Consider the following 18,266-nt stretch of genomic DNA (forward strand, 5'->3'; position numbering starts at 1 on the left):
CGTTCATTCTTCAATGATCATTGATCCTTGTTCATTCTTCATCGTTTATTGTTCATTGATGATTGATCCTTGTTTATTCTTCATCGTTCATTCATTATTGATCATTGATCCTTGTTCATTCTTCATCGTTCATTCTTCAATGATCATTGATCCTTGTTCATTCTTAATCATTCATTCATTATTGATCATTGATCCTTGTTCATTTTTCATCGTTCATTCTTCATTGATCATTTATCCTTGTTCATTCTTCATCGTTCATTCTTAAATGATCTTTGATCCTTGTTCATTCCTCATTGTTCATTCATTATTGATCATGGATCCTTTTTCATTCTTCATCGTTCATTTTTCAATGATCATTGATCCTTGTTCATTCTTCATCGTTCATTCATTATTGATCATTGATCCTTGTTCATTCTTCAATGATCATTGATCCTTGTTCATTCTTCATCGTTCATTCTTCAATGATCATTGATCCTTGTTCATTTTTCATCGTTCATTCTTCAATAATCATTGATCCTTGTTCATTCTTCATCGTTCATTCATTATTGATCATTGATCCTTGTTCATTCTTCATCGTTCATTCTACAATGATCATTGATCCTTGTTCATTGATCATTGATCCTTGTTCATTCTTCATCGTTCATTCTACAATGCTCATTGATTCTTGTTCATTTTTCATCGTTCGTTGTTCATTTATCATTGATCCTTATTCATTTTTCATCGTTCATTGTTCATTGATCATTGATCCTTGTTCATTCTTCATCGTTCATTCATTATTGATAGATGATCCTTGTTCATTCTTCATCGTTCATTCTACAATGCTCATTGATCCTTGTTCATTCTTCATCGTTTATTGTTCATTGATGATTGATCCTTGTTTATTCTTCATCGTTCATTCATTATTGATCATTGATCCTTGTTCATTCTTCATCGTTCATTCTTCAATGATCATTGATCCTTGTTCATTCTTAATCATTCATTCATTATTGATCATTGATCCTTGTTCATTTTTCATCGTTCATTCTTCATTGATCATTTATCCTTGTTCATTCTTCATCGTTCATTCTTAAATGATCTTTGATCCTTGTTCATTCCTCATTGTTCATTCATTATTGATCATGGATCCTTTTTCATTCTTCATCGTTCATTTTTCAATGATCATTGATCCTTGTTCATTCTTCATCGTTTATTCATTATTGATCATTGATCCTTGTTCATTCTTCATCGTTCATTCTACAATGATCATTGATCCTTGTTCATTGATCATTGATCCTTGTTCATTCTTCATCGTTCATTCTACAATGCTCATTGATTCTTGTTCATTTTTCATCGTTCGTTGTTCATTTATCATTGATCCTTGTTCATTTTTAATCGTTCATTGTTCATTGATCATTGATCCTTGTTCATTCTTCATCGTTCATTCATTATTGATAGATGATCCTTGTTCATTCTTCATCGTTCATTCTACAATGCTCATTGATCCTTGTTCATTCTTCATCGTTTATTGTTCATTGATGATTGATCCTTTTTATTCTTCATCGTTCATTCATTATTGATCATTGATCCTTGTTCATTCTTCATCGTTCATTCTACAATGCTCATTGATCCTTGTTCATTCTTCATCATTCATTCATTATTGATCATTGATCCTTGTTCATTCTTTATCGTTCATTGTTCATTGATCATTGATCCTTGTTCATTCTTCATCGTTCATTCTACAATGATCATTGATCCTTGTTCATTTTTCATCGTACATTCTTCAATAATCATTGATCCTTGTTCATTCTTCATCGTTCATTCATTATTGATCATTGATCCTTGTTCATTCTTCATCGTTCATTCTACAATAATCATTGATCCTTGTTCATTTTTCATCGTTCATTGTTCATTGATCATTGATCCTTTTTCATTCTTCATCGTTCATTCATTATTGATAGATGATCCTTGTTCATTGTTCATCGTTCATTCTACAATGCTCATTGATCCTTGTTCATTCTTCATCGTTTATTGTTCATTGATGATTGATCCTTGTTTATTCTTCATCGTTCATTCATTATTGATCATTGATCCTTGTTCATTCTTCATCGTTCATTGTTCATTGATCATTTATCCTTGTTCATTCTTCATCGTTCATTCTTAAATGATCATTGATCCTTGTTCATTCTTCATTGTTCATTCATTAATGATCATGGATCCTTTTTCATTCTTCATCTTTCATTTTTCAATGATCATTGATCCTTGTTCATTCTTCATCGTTCATTCATTATTGATCATTGATCCTTGTTCATTCTTCATCGTTCATTCTACAATGCTCATTGATCCTTGTTCATTCTTCATCATTCATTCATTATTGATCATTGATCCTTGTTCATTCTTCATCGTTCATTGTTCATTGATCATTGATCCTTGTTCATTCTTCAATGATCATTGATCCTTGTTCATTCTTCATCGTTCATTCTTCAATGATCATTGATCCTTGTTCATTTTTCATCGTTCATTCTTCAATAATCATTGATACTTGTTCATTCTTCATCGCTCATTCATTATTGATCATTGATCCTTGTTCATTCTTCATCATTCATTCTACAATGCTCATTGATCCTTGTTCATTCTTCATAGTTCATTGTTCATTGATCATTGATCCTTGTTCATTCTTCAATGATCATTGATCCTTGTTCATTCTTCATCGTTCATTCTTCAATGCTCATTGATCCTTGTTCATTTTTCATCGTACATTCTTCAATAATCATTGATCCTTGTTCATTCTTCATCGTTCATTCATTATTGATCATTGATCCTTGTTCATTCTTCATCGTTCATTCTACAATGATCATTGATCCTTGTTCATTCTTCATCGTTCATTCTACAATGCTCATTGATTCTTGTTCATTTTTCATCGTTCATTGTTCATTGATCATTGATCCTTGTTCATTCTTCATCGTTCATTCATTATTGATAGATGATCATTGTTCATTCTTCATCGTTCATTCTACAATGCTCATTGGCCCTTGTTCATTCTTCATCGTTTATTGTTCATTGATGATTGATCCTTGTTTATTCTTCATCGTTCATTCATTATTGATCATTGATCCTTGTTCATTCTTCATCGTTCATTCTTCAATAATCATTGATCCTTGTTCATTCTTCATCGTTCATTCTACAATGCTCATTGATCCTTGTTCATTTTTCATCGTTCATTGTTCATTGATCATTGATCCTTGTTCATTCTTCATCGTTCGTTCATTATTGATAGATGATCCTTGTTCATTCTTCATCGTTCATTCTACAATGCTCATTGATCCTTGTTCATTCTTCATCGTTTATTGTTCATTGATGATTGATCCTTGTTTATTCTTCATCGTTCATTCATTATTGATCATTGATCCTTGTTCATTCTTCATCGTTCATTCTTCAATGATCATTGATCCTTGTTCATTCTTCATCATTCATTCATTATTGATCATTGATCCTTGTTCATTCTTCATCGTTCATTCTTCATTGATCATTTATCCTTATTCATTCTTCATCGTTCATTCTTAAATGATCTTTGATCCTTGTTCATTCCTCATTGTTCATTCATTATTGATCATGGATCCTTTTTCATTCTTCATCGTTCATTTTTCAATGATCATTGATCCTTGTTCATTCTTCATCGTTCATTCATTATTGATCATTGATCCTTGTTCATTCTTCATCGTTCATTGTTCATTGATCATTGATCCTTGTTCATTCTTCATCGTTCATTCTACAATGCTCATTGATCCTTGTTCATTCTTCATCGTTCATTGTTCATTGATCATTGATCCTTGTTCATTCTTCAATGATCATTGATCCTTGTTCATTCTTCATCGTTCATTCTTCAATGATCATTGATCCTTGTTCATTTTTCATCGTTCATTCTTCAATAATCATTGATCCTTGTTCATTCTTCATCGTTCATTCATTATTGATCATTGATCCTTGTTCATTCTTCATCGTTCATTCTACAATGTTCATTGATCCTTGTTCATTCTTCATCATTCATTCATTATTGATCATTGATCCTTGTTCATTCTTCATCGTTCATTGTTCATTGATCATTGATCCTTGTTCATTCTTCATCGTTCATTCTACAATGCTCATTGATCCTTGTTCATTCTTCATCGTTCATTGTTCATTGATCATTGATCCTTGTTCATTCTTTAATGATCATTGATCCTTGTTCATTCTTCATCGTTCATTCTTCAATGATCATTGATCCTTGTTCATTTTTCATCGTTCATTCTTCAATAATCATTGATCCTTGTTCATTCTTCATCGTTCATTCATTATTGATCATTGATCCTTGTTCATTCTTCATCATTCATTCTACAATGCTCATTGATCCTTGTTCATTCTTCATCGTTCATTGTTCATTGATCATTGATCCTTGTTCATTCTTCAATGATCATTGATCCTTGTTCATTCTTCATCGTTCATTCTTCAATGATCATTGATCCTTGTTCATTTTTCATCGTACATTCTTCAATAATCATTGATCCTTGTTCATTCTTCATCGTTCATTCATTATTGATCATTGATCCTTGTTCATTCTTCATCGTTCATTCTACAATGATCATTGATCCTTGTTCATTCTTCATCGTTCATTCTACAATGCTCATTGATTCTTGTTCATTTTTCATCGTTCATTGTTCATTGATCATTGATCCTTGTTCATTCTTCATCGTTCATTCATTATTGATAGATGATCATTGTTCATTCTTCATCGTTCATTCTACAATGCTCATTGGCCCTTGTTCATTCTTCATCGTTTATTGTTCATTGATGATTGATCCTTGTTTATTCTTCATCGTTCATTCATTATTGACCATTGATCCTTGTTCATTCTTCATCGTTCATTCTTCAATAATCATTGATCCTTGTTCATTCTTCATCGTTCATTCTACAATGCTCATTGATCCTTGTTCATTTTTCATCGTTCATTGTTCATTGATCATTGATCCTTGTTCATTCTTCATCGTTCATTCATTATTGATAGATGATCCTTGTTCATTCTTCATCGTTCATTCTACAATGCTCATTGATCCTTGTTCATTCTTCATCGTTCATTGTTCATTGATCATTGATCCTTGTTCATTCCTCAATGATCATTGATCGTTGTTCATTCTTCATCGTTCATTCTTCAATGATCATTGATCCTTGTTCATTTTTCATCGTTCATTCTTCAATAATCATTGATCCTTGTTCATTCTTCATCGTTCATTCATTATTGATCATTGATCCTTGTTCATTCTTCATCGTTCATTCTACAATGATCATTGATCCTTGTTCATTCTTCATCGTTCATTCTACAATGCTCATTGATTCTTGTTCATTTTTCATCGTTCATTGTTCATTGATCATTGATCCTTGTTCATTCTTCATCGTTCATTCATTATTGATAGATGATCATTGTTCATTCTTCATCGTTCATTCTACAATGCTCATTGGCCCTTGTTCATTCTTCATCGTTTATTGTTCATTGATGATTGATCCTTGTTAATTCTTCATCGTTCATTCATTATTGATCATTGATCCTTGTTCATTCTTCATCGTTCATTTTTCAATAATCATAGATCCTTGTTCATTCTTCATCGTTCATTCTACAATGCTCATTGATCCTTGTTCATTTTTCATCGTTCATTGTTCATTGATCATTGATCCTTGTTCATTCTTCATCGTTCATTCATTATTGATAGATGATTCTTGTTCATTCTTCATCGTTCGTTCTACAATGCTCATTGATCCTTGTTCATTCTTCATCGTTTATTGTTCATTGATGATTGATCCTTGTTTATTCTTCATCGTTCATTCATTATTGATCATTGATCCTTGTTCATTCTTCATCGTTCATTCTACAATGCTCATTGATCCTTGTTCATTCTTCATCATTCATTCATTATTGATTATTGATCCTTGTTCATTCTTTATCGTTCATTGTTCATTGATCATTGATCCTTGTTCATTCTTCATCGTTCATTCTACAATGATCATTGATCCTTGTTCATTTTTCATCGTACATTCTTCAATAATCATTGATCCTTGTTCATTCTTCATCGTTCATTCATTATTGATCATTGATCCTTGTTCATTCTTCATCGTTCATTCTACAATGATCATTGATCCTTGTTCATTCTTCATCGTTCATTCTACAATGCTCATTGATCCTTGTTCATTTTTCATCGTTCATTGTTCATTGATCATTGATCCTTGTTCATTCTTCATCGTTCATTCTAGAATGCTCATTGATTCTTGTTCATTTTTCATTGTTCATTGTTCATTGATCATTGATCCTTTTTCATTCTTCATCGTTCATTCATTATTGATAGATGATCCTTGTTCATTGTTCATCGTTCATTCTACAATGCTCATTGATCCTTGTTCATTCTTCATCGTTTATTGTTCATTGATGATTGATCCTTGTTTATTCTTCATCGTTCATTCATTATTGATCGTTGATCCTTGTTCATTCTTCATCGTTCATTGTTCATTGATCATTTATCCTTGTTCATTCTTCATTGTTCATTCTTAAATGATCATTGATCCTTGTTCATTCTTCATTGTTCATTCATTAATGATCATGGATCCTTTTTCATTCTTCATCGTTCATTTTTCAATGATCATTGATCCTTGTTCATTCTTCATCGTTCATTCATTATTGATCATTGATCCTTGTTCATTCTTCATCGTTCATTCTACAATGCTCATTGATCCTTGTTCATTCTTCATCATTCATTCATTATTGATCATTGATCCTTGTTCATTCTTCATCGTTCATTGTTCATTGATCATTGATCCTTGTTCATTCTTCATCGTTCATTCTACAATGCTCATTGATCCTTGTTCATTCTTCATCGTTCATTGTTCATTGATCATTGATCCTTGTTCATTCTTCAATGATCATTGATCCTTGTTCATTCTTCATCGTTCATTCTTCAATGATCATTGATCCTTGTTCATTTTTCATCGTTCATTCTTCAATAATCATTGATCCTTGTTCATTCTTCATCGTTCATTCATTATTGATCATTGATCCTTGTTCATTCTTCATCGTTCATTCTACAATGCTCATTGATCCTTGTTCATTCTTCATCGTTCATTGTTCATTGATCATTGATCCTTGTTCATTCTTCAATGATCATTGATCCTTGTTCATTCTTCATCGTTCATTCTTCAATGATCATTGATCCTTGTTCATTTTTCATCGTACATTCTTCAATAATCATTGATCCTTGTTCATTCTTTATCGTTCATTCATTATTGATCATTGATCCTTGTTCATTCTTCATCGTTCATTCTACAATGATCATTGATCCTTGTTCATTCTTCATCGTTCATTCTACAATGCTCATTGATTCTTGTTCATTTTTCATCGTTCATTGTTCATTGATCATTGATCCTTGTTCATTCTTCATCGTTCATTCATTATTGATAGATAATCATTGTTCATTCTTCATCGTTCATTCTACAATGCTCATTGGCCCTTGTTCATTCTTCATCGTTTATTGTTCATTGATGATTGATCCTTGTTTATTCTTCATCGTTCATTCATTATTGATCATTGATCCTTGTTCATTCTTCATCGTTCATTCTTCAATAATCATTGATCCTTGTTCATTCTTCATCGTTCATTCTACAATGCTCATTGATCCTTGTTCATTTTTCATCGTTCATTGTTCATTGATCATTGATCCTTGTTCATTCTTCATCGTTCATTCATTATTGATAGATGATCCTTGTTCATTCTTCATCGTTCGTTCTACAATGCTCATTGATCCTTGTTCATTCTTCATCGTTTATTGTTCATTGATGATTGATCCTTGTTTATTCTTCATCGTTCATTCATTATTGATCATTGATCCTTGTTCATTCTTCATCGTTCATTCTACAATGCTCATTGATCCTTGTTTATTCTTCATCATTCATTCATTATTGATTATTGATCCTTGTTCATTCTTTATCGTTCATTGTTCATTGATCATTGATCCTTGTTCATTCTTCATCGTTCATTCTACAATGATCATTGATCCTTGTTCATTTTTCATCGTACATTCTTCAATAATCATTGATCCTTGTTCATTCTTCATCGTTCATTCATTATTGATCATTGATCCTTGTTCATTCTTCATCGTTCATTCTACAATGATCATTGATCCTTGTTCATTCTTCATCGTTCATTCTACAATGCTCATTGATCCTTGTTCATTTTTCATCGTTCATTGTTCATTGATCATTGATCCTTGTTCATTCTTCATCGTTCATTCTAGAATGCTCATTGATTCTTGTTCATTTTTCATTGTTCATTGTTCATTGATCATTGATCCTTTTTCATTCTTCATCGTTCATTCATTATTGATAGATGATCCTTGTTCATTGTTCATCGTTCATTCTACAATGCTCATTGATCCTTGTTCATTCTTCATCGTTTATTGTTCATTGATGATTGATCCTTGTTTATTCTTCATCGTTCATTCATTATTGATCGTTGATCCTTGTTCATTCTTCATCGTTCATTGTTCATTGATCATTTATCCTTGTTCATTCTTCATTGTTCATTCTTAAATGATCATTGATCCTTGTTCATTCTTCATTGTTCATTCATTAATGATCATGGATCCTTTTTCATTCTTCATCGTTCATTTTTCAATGATCATTGATCCTTGTTCATTCTTCATCGTTCATTCATTATTGATCATTGATCCTTGTTCATTCTTCATCGTTCATTCTACAATGCTCATTGATCCTTGTTCATTCTTCATCATTCATTCATTATTGATCATTGATCCTTGTTCATTCTTCATCGTTCATTGTTCATTGATCATTGATCCTTGTTCATTCTTCATCGTTCATTCTACAATGCTCATTGATCCTTGTTCATTCTTCATCGTTCATTGTTCATTGATCATTGATCCTTGTTCATTCTTCAATGATCATTGATCCTTGTTCATTCTTCATCGTTCATTCTTCAATGATCATTGATCCTTGTTCATTTTTCATCGTTCATTCTTCAATAATCATTGATCCTTGTTCATTCTTCATCGTTCATTCATTATTGATCATTGATCCTTGTTCATTCTTCATCGTTCATTCTACAATGCTCATTGATCCTTGTTCATTCTTCATCGTTCATTGTTCATTGATCATTGATCCTTGTTCATTCTTCAATGATCATTGATCCTTGTTCATTCTTCATCGTTCATTCTTCAATGATCATTGATCCTTGTTCATTTTTCATCGTACATTCTTCAATAATCATTGATCCTTGTTCATTCTTCATCGTTCATTCATTATTGATCATTGATCCTTGTTCATTCTTCATCGTTCATTCTACAATGATCATTGATCCTTGTTCATTCTTCATCGTTCATCTACAATGCTCATTGATTCTTGTTCATTTTTCATCGTTCATTGTTCATTGATCATTGATCCTTGTTCATTCTTCATCGTTCATTCATTATTGATAGATGATCATTGTTCATTCTTCATCGTTCATTCTACAATGCTCATTGGCCCTTGTTCATTCTTCATCGTTTATTGTTCATTGATGATTGATCCTTGTTTATTCTTCATCGTTCATTCATTATTGATCATTGATCCTTGTTCATTCTTCATCTTTCATTCTTCAATAATCATTGATCCTTGTTCATTCTTCATCGTTCATTCTACAATGCACATTGATCCTTGTTCATTTTTCATCGCTCATTGTTCATTGATCATTGATCCTTGTTCATTCTTCATCGTTCATTCATTATTGATCGATGATCCTTGTTCATTCTTCATCGTTCATTCTACAATGCTCATTGATCCTTGTTCATTCTTCATCGTTTATTGTTCATTGATGATTGATCCTTGTTTATTCTTCATCGTTCATTCATTATTGATCATTGATCCTTGTTCATTCTTCATCGTTCATTCTTCAATGATCATTGATCCTTGTTCATTCTTCATCATTCATTCATTATTGATCATTGATCCTTGTTCATTCTTCATCGTTCATTCTTCATTGATCATTTATCCTTGTTCATTCTTCATCGTTCATTCTTAAATGATCTTTGATCCTTGTTCATTCCTCATTATTCATTCATTATTGATCATGGATCCTTTTTCATTCTTCATCGTTCATTTTTCAATGATCATTGATCCTTGTTCATTCTTCATCGTTCATTCATTATTGATCATTGATCCTTGTTCATTCTTCATCGTTCATTCTACAATGCTCATTGATCCTTGTTCATTCTTCATCGTTCATTGTTCATTGATCATTGATCCTTGTTCATTCTTCAATGATCATTGATCGTTGTTCATTCTTCATCGTTCATTCTTCAATGATCATTGATCCTTGTTCATTTTTCATCGTTCATTCTTCAATAATCATTGATCCTTGTTCATTCTTCATCGTTCATTCATTATTGATCATTGATCCTTGTTCATTCTTCATCGTTCATTCTACAATGATCATTGATCCTTGTTCATTCTTCATCGTTCATTCTACAATGCTCATTGATTCTTGTTCATTTTTCATCGTTCATTGTTCATTGATCATTGATCCTTGTTCATTCTTCATCGTTCATTCATTATTGATAGATGATCATTGTTCATTCTTCATCGTTCATTCTACAATGCTCATTGGCCCTTGTTCATTCTTCATCGTTTATTGTTCATTGATGATTGATCCTTGTTTATTCTTCATCGTTCATTCATTATTGATCATTGATCCTTGTTCATTCTTCATCGTTCATTCTTCAATGATCATTGATCCTTGTTCATTCTTCATCGTTCATTCTACAATGCTCATTGATCCTTGTTCATTTTTCATCGTTCATTGTTCATTGATCATTGATCCTTGTTCATTCTTCCTCGTTCATTCATTATTGATAGATGATCCTTGTTCATTCTTCATCGTTCGTTCTACAATGCTCATTGATCCTTGTTCATTCTTCATCGTTTATTGTTCATTGATGATTGATCCTTGTTTATTCTTCATCGTTCATTCATTATTGATCATTGATCCTTGTTCATTCTTCATCGTTCATTCTACAATGCTCATTGATCCTTCATTCTTCTTTATTCATTCATTATTGATTATTGATCCTTGTTCATTCTTTATCGTACATTGTTCATTGATCATTGATCCTTGTTCATTCTTCATCGTTCATTCTACAATGATCATTGATCCTTGTTCATTTTTCATCGTACATTCTTCAATAATCATTGATCCTTGTTCATTCTTCATCGTTCATTCATTATTGATCATTGATCCTTGTTCATTCTTCATCGTTCATTCTACAATGATCATTGATCCTTGTTCATTCTTCATCGTTCATTCTACAATGCTCATTGATCCTTGTTCATTTTTCATCGTTCATTGTTCATTGATCATTGATCCTTGTTCATTCTTCATCGTTCATTCATTATTGATAGATGATCCTTGTTCATTCTTCATCGTTCATTCTACAATGCTCATTGATCCTTGTTCATTCTTCATCGTTCATTCTAGAATGCTCATTGATTCTTGTTCATTTTTCATCGTTCATTGTTCATTGATCATTGATCCTTTTTCATTCTTCATCGTTCATTCATTATTGATAGATGATCCTTGTTCATTGTTCATCGTTCATTCTACAATGCTCATTGATCCTTGTTCATTCTTCATCGTTTATTGTTCATTGATGATTGATCCTTGTTTATTCTTCATCGTTCATTCATTATTGATCATTGATCCTTGTTCATTCTTCATCGTTCATTGTTCATTGATCATTTATCCTTGTTCATTCTTCATCGTTCATTCTTAAAAGATCATTGATCCTTGTTCATTCTTCATTGTTCATTCATTAATGATCATGGATCCTTTTTCATTCTTCATCGTTCATTTTTCAATGATCATTGATCCTTGTTCATTCTTCATCGTTCATTCATTATTGATCATTGATCCTTGTTCATTCTTCATCGTTCATTCTACAATGCTCATTGATCCTTGTTCATTCTTCATCATTCATTCATTATTGATCATTGATCCTTGTTCATTCTTCATCGTTCATTCTACAATGCTCATTGATCCTTGTTCATTCTTCATCGTTCATTGTTCATTGATCATTGATCCTTGTTCATTCTTCAATGATCATTGATCCTTGTTCATTCTTCATCGTTCATTCTTCAATGATCATTGATCCTTGTTCATTTTTCATCGTACATTCTTCAATAATCATTGATCCTTGTTCATTCTTCATCGTTCATTCATTATTGATCATTGATCCTTGTTCATTCTTCATCGTTCATTCTACAATGATCATTGATCCTTGTTCATTCTTTATCGTTCATTCTACAATGCTCATTGATTCTTGTTCATTTTTCATCGTTCATTGTTCATTGATCATTGATCCTTGTTCATTCTTCATCGTTCATTCATTATTGATAGATGATCATTGTTCATTCTTCATCGTTCATTCTACAATGCTCATTGGCCCTTGTTCATTCTTCCTCGTTTATTGTTCATTGATGATTGATACTTGTTTATTCTTCATCGTTCATTCATTATTGATCATTGATCCTTGTTCATTCTTCATCGTTCATTCTTCAATAATCATTGATCCTTGTTCATTCTTCATCGTTCATTCTACAATGCTCATTGATCCTTGTTCATTTTTCATCGTTCATTGTTCATTGATCATTGATCCTTGTTCATTCTTCATCGTTCATTCATTATTGATAGATGATCCTTGTTCATTCTTCATCGTTCGTTCTACAATGCTCATTGATCCTTGTTCATTCTTCATCGTTTATTGTTCATTGATGATTGATCCTTGTTTATTCTTCATCGTTCATTCATTATTGATCATTGATCCTTGTTCATTCTTCATCGTTCATTCTACAATGCTCATTGATCCTTGTTCATTCTTCATCATTCATTCATTATTGATTATTGATCCTTGTTCATTCTTTATCGTTCATTGTTCATTGATCATTGATCCTTGTTCATTCTTCATCGTTCATTCTACAATGATCATTGATCCTTGTTCATTTTTCATCGTACATTCTTCAATAATCATTGATCCTTGTTCATTCTTCATCGTTCATTCATTATTGATCATTGATCCTTGTTCATTCTTCATCGTTCATTCTACAATGATCATTGATCCTTGTTCATTCTTCATCGTTCATTCTACAATGCTCATTGATCCTTGTTCATTTTTCATCGTTCATTGTTCATTGATCATTGATCCTTGTTCATTCTTCATCGTTCATTCTAGAATGCTCATTGATTCTTGTTCATTTTTCATTGTTCATTGTTCATTGATCATTGATCCTTTTTCATTCTTCATCGTTCATTCATTATTGATAGATGATCCTTGTTCATTGTTCATCGTTCATTCTACAATGCTCATTGATCCTTGTTCATTCTTCATCGTTTATTGTTCATTGATGATTGATCCTTGTTTATTCTTCATCGTTCATTCATTATTGATCGTTGATCCTTGTTCATTCTTCATCGTTCATTGTTCATTGATCATTTATCCTTGTTCATTCTTCATTGTTCATTCTTAAATGATCATTGATCCTTGTTCATTCTTCATTGTTCATTCATTAATGATCATGGATCCTTTTTCATTCTTCATCGTTCATTTTTCAATGATCATTGATCCTTGTTCATTCTTCATCGTTCATTCATTATTGATCATTGATCCTTGTTCATTCTTCATCGTTCATTCTACAATGCTCATTGATCCTTGTTCATTCTTCATCATTCATTCATTATTGATCATTGATCCTTGTTCATTCTTCATCGTTCATTGTTCATTGATCATTGATCCTTGTTCATTCTTCATCGTTCATTCTACAAAGCTCATTGATCCTTGTTCATTCTTCATCGTTCATTGTTCATTGATCTTGGATCCTTGTTCATTCTTCAACGATCATTGATCGTCGTTCATTCTTCATCGTTCATTCTTCAATGATCATTGATCCTTGTTCATTTTTCATCGTTCATTCTTCAATAATCATTGATCCTTGTTCATTCTTCATCGTTCATTCATTATTGATCATTGATCCTTGTTCATTCTTCATCGTTCATTCTACAATGATCATTGATCCTTGTTCATTCTTCATCGTTCATTCTACAATGCTCATTGATTCTTGTTCATTTTTCATCGTTCATTGTTCATTGATCATTGATCCTTGTTCATTCTTCATCGTTCATTCATTATTGATAGATGATCATTGTTCATTCTTCATCGTTCATTCTACAATGCTCATTGGCCCTTGTTCATTCTTCATCGTTTATTGTTCATTGATGATTGATCCTTGTTTATTCTTCATCGTTCATTCATTATTGATCATTGATCCTTGTTCATTCTTCATCGTTCATTCTTCAATAATCATTGATCCTTGTTCATTCTTCATCGTTCATTCTACAATGCTCATTGATCCTTGTTCATTTTTCATCGTTCATTGTTCATTGATCATTGATCCTTGTTCATTCTTCATCGTTCATTCATTATTGATAGATGATCCTTGTTCATTCTTCATCGTTCGTTCTACAATGCTCATTGATCCTTGTTCATTCTTCATCGTTTATTGTTCATTGATGATTGATCCTTGTTTATTCTTCATCGTTCATTCATTATTGATCATTGATCCTTGTTCATTCTTCATCGTTCATTCTACAATGCTCATTGATCCTTGTTCATTCTTCATCATTCATTCATTATTGATTATTGATCCTTGTTCATTCTTTATCGTACATTGTTCATTGATCATTGATCCTTGTTCATTCTTCATCGTTCATTCTACAATGATCATTGATCCTTGTTCATTTTTCATCGTACATTCTTCAATAATCATTGATCCTTGTTCATTCTTCATCGTTCATTCATTATTGATCATTGATCCTTGTTCATTCTTCATCGTTCATTCTACAATGATCATTGATCCTTGTTCATTCTTCATCGTTCATTCTACAATGCTCATTGATCCTTGTTCATTTTTCATCGTTCATTGTTCATTGATCATTGATCCTTGTTCATTCTTCATCGTTCATTCATTATTGATAGATGATCCTTGTTCATTCTTCATCGTTCATTCTACAATGCTCATTGATCCTTGTTCATTCTTCATCGTTCATTCTAGAATGCTCATTGATTCTTGTTCATTTTTCATCGTTCATTGTTCATTGATCATTGATCCTTTTTCATTCTTCATCGTTCATTCATTATTGATAGATGATCCTTGTTCATTGTTCATCGTTCATTCTACAATGCTCATTGATCCTTGTTCATTCTTCATCGTTTATTGTTCATTGATGATTGATCCTTGTTTATTCTTCATCGTTCATTCATTATTGATCATTGATCCTTGTTCATTCTTCATCGTTCATTGTTCATTGATCATTTATCCTTGTTCATTCTTCATCGTTCATTCTTAAATGATCATTGATCCTTGTTCATTCTTCATTGTTCATTCATTAATGATCATGGATCCTTTTTCATTCTTCATCGTTCATTTTTCAATGATCATTGATCCTTGTTCATTCTTCATCGTTCATTCATTATTGATCATTGATCCTTGTTCATTCTTCATCGTTCATTCTACAATGCTCATTGATCCTTGTTCATTCTTCATCATTCATTCATTATTGATCATTGATCCTTGTTCATTCTTCATCGTTCATTCTACAATGCTCATTGATCCTTGTTCATTCTTCATCGTTCATTGTTCATTGATCATTGATCCTTGTTCATTCTTCAATGATCATTGATCCTTGTTCATTCTTCATCGTTCATTCTTCAATGATCATTGATCCTTGTTCATTTTTCATCGTACATTCTTCAATAATCATTGATCCTTGTTCATTCTTCATCGTTCATTCATTATTGATCATTGATCCTTGTTCATTCTTCATCGTTCATTCTACAATGATCATTGATCCTTGTTCATTCTTCATCGTTCATTCTACAATGCTCATTGATTCTTGTTCATTTTTCATCGTTCATTGTTCATTGATCATTGATCCTTGTTCATTCTTCATCGTTCATTCATTATTGATAGATGATCATTGTTCATTCTTCATCGTTCATTCTACAATGCTCATTGGCCCTTGTTCATTCTTCATCGTTTATTGTTCATTGATGATTGATCCTTGTTTATTCTTCATCGTTCATTCATTATTGATCATTGATCCTTGTTCATTCTTCATCGTTCATTCTTCAATAATCATTGATCCTTGTTCATTCTTCATCGTTCATTCTACAATGCTCATTGATACTTGTTCATTTTTCATCGTTCATTGTTCATTGATCATTGATCCTTGTTCATTCTTCATCGTTCATTCATTATTGATAGATGATCCTTGTTCATTCTTCATCGTTCGTTCTACAATGCTCATTGATCCTTGTTCAATCTTCATCGTTTATTGTTCATTGATGATTGATCCTTGTTTATTCTTCATCGTTCATTCATTATTGAACATTGATCCTTGTTCATTCTTCATCGTTCATTCTACAATGCTCATTGATCCTTGTTCATTCTTCATCATTCATTCATTATTGATTATTGATCCTTGTTCATTCTTTATCGTTCATTGTTCATTGATCATTGATCCTTGTTCATTCTTCATCGTTCATTCTACAATGATCATTGATCCTTGTTAATTTTTCATCGTACATTCTTCAATAATCATTGATCCTTGTTCATTCTTCATCGTTCATTCATTATTGATCATTGATCCTTGTTCATTCTTCATCGTTCATTCTACAATGATCATTGATCCTTGTTCATTCTTCATCGTTCATTCTACAATGCTCATTGATCCTTGTTCATTTTTCATCGTTCATTGTTCATTGATCATTGATCCTTGTTCATTCTTCATCGTTCATTCTAGAATGCTCATTGATTCTTGTTCATTTTTCATTGTTCATTGTTCATTGATCATTGATCCTTTTTCATTCTTCATCGTTCATTCATTATTGATAGATGATCCTTGTTCATTGTTCATCGTTCATTCTACAATGCTCATTGATCCTTGTTCATTCTTCATCGTTTATTGTTCATTGATGATTGATCCTTGTTTATTCTTCATCGTTCATTCATTATTGATCGTTGATCCTTGTTCATTCTTCATCGTTCATTGTTCATTGATCATTTATCCTTGTTCATTCTTCATTGTTCATTCTTAAATGATCATTGATCCTTGTTCATTCTTCATTGTTCATTCATTAATGATCATGGATCCTTTTTCATTCTTCATCGTTCATTTTTCAATGATCATTGATCCTTGTTCATTCTTCATCGTTCATTCATTATTGATCATTGATCCTTGTTCATTCTTCATCGTTCATTCTACAATGCTCATTGATCCTTGTTCATTCTTCATCATTCATTCATTATTGATCATTGATCCTTGTTCATTCTTCATCGTTCATTGTTCATTGATCATTGATCCTTGTTGATTCTTCATCGTTCATTCTACAATGCTCATTGATCCTTGTTCATTCTTCATCGTTCATTGCTCATTGATCATTAATCCTTGTTCATTCTTCAATGATCATTGATCCTTGTTCATTCTTCATCGTTCATTCTTCAATGATCATTGATCCTTGTTCATTTTTCATCGTTCATTCTTCAATAATCATTGATCCTTGTTCATTCTTCATCGTTCATTCATTATTGATCATTGATCCTTGTTCATTCTTCATCGTTCATTCTACAATGCTCATTGATCCTTGTTCATTCTTCATCGTTCATTGTTCATTGATCATTGATCCTTGTTCATTCTTCAATGATCATTGATCCTTGTTCATTCTTCATCGTTCATTCTTCAATGATCATTGATCCTTGTTCATTTTTCATCGTACATTCTTCAATAATCATTGATCCTTGTTCATACTTCATCGTTCATTCATTATTGATCATTGATCCTTGTTCATTCTTCATCGTTCATTCTACAATGATCATTGATCCTTGTTCATTCTTCATCGTTCATTCTACAATGCTCATTGATTCTTGTTCATTTTTCATCGTTCATTGTTCATTGATCATTGATCCTTGTTCATTCTTCATCGTTCATTCATTATTGATAGATGATCATTGTTCATTCTTCATCGTTCATTCTACAATGCTCATTGGCCCTTGTTCATTCTTCATCGTTTATTGTTCATTGATGATTGATCCTTGTTTATTCTTCATCGTTCATTCATTATTGATCATTGATCCTTGTTCATTCTTCATCGTTCATTCTTCAATAATCATTGATCCTT

This window comes from Amaranthus tricolor, chromosome 2, assembly GCF_026212465.1.
Source record: "Amaranthus tricolor cultivar Red isolate AtriRed21 chromosome 2, ASM2621246v1, whole genome shotgun sequence".
Taxonomy (NCBI): domain Eukaryota; kingdom Viridiplantae; phylum Streptophyta; class Magnoliopsida; order Caryophyllales; family Amaranthaceae; genus Amaranthus; species Amaranthus tricolor.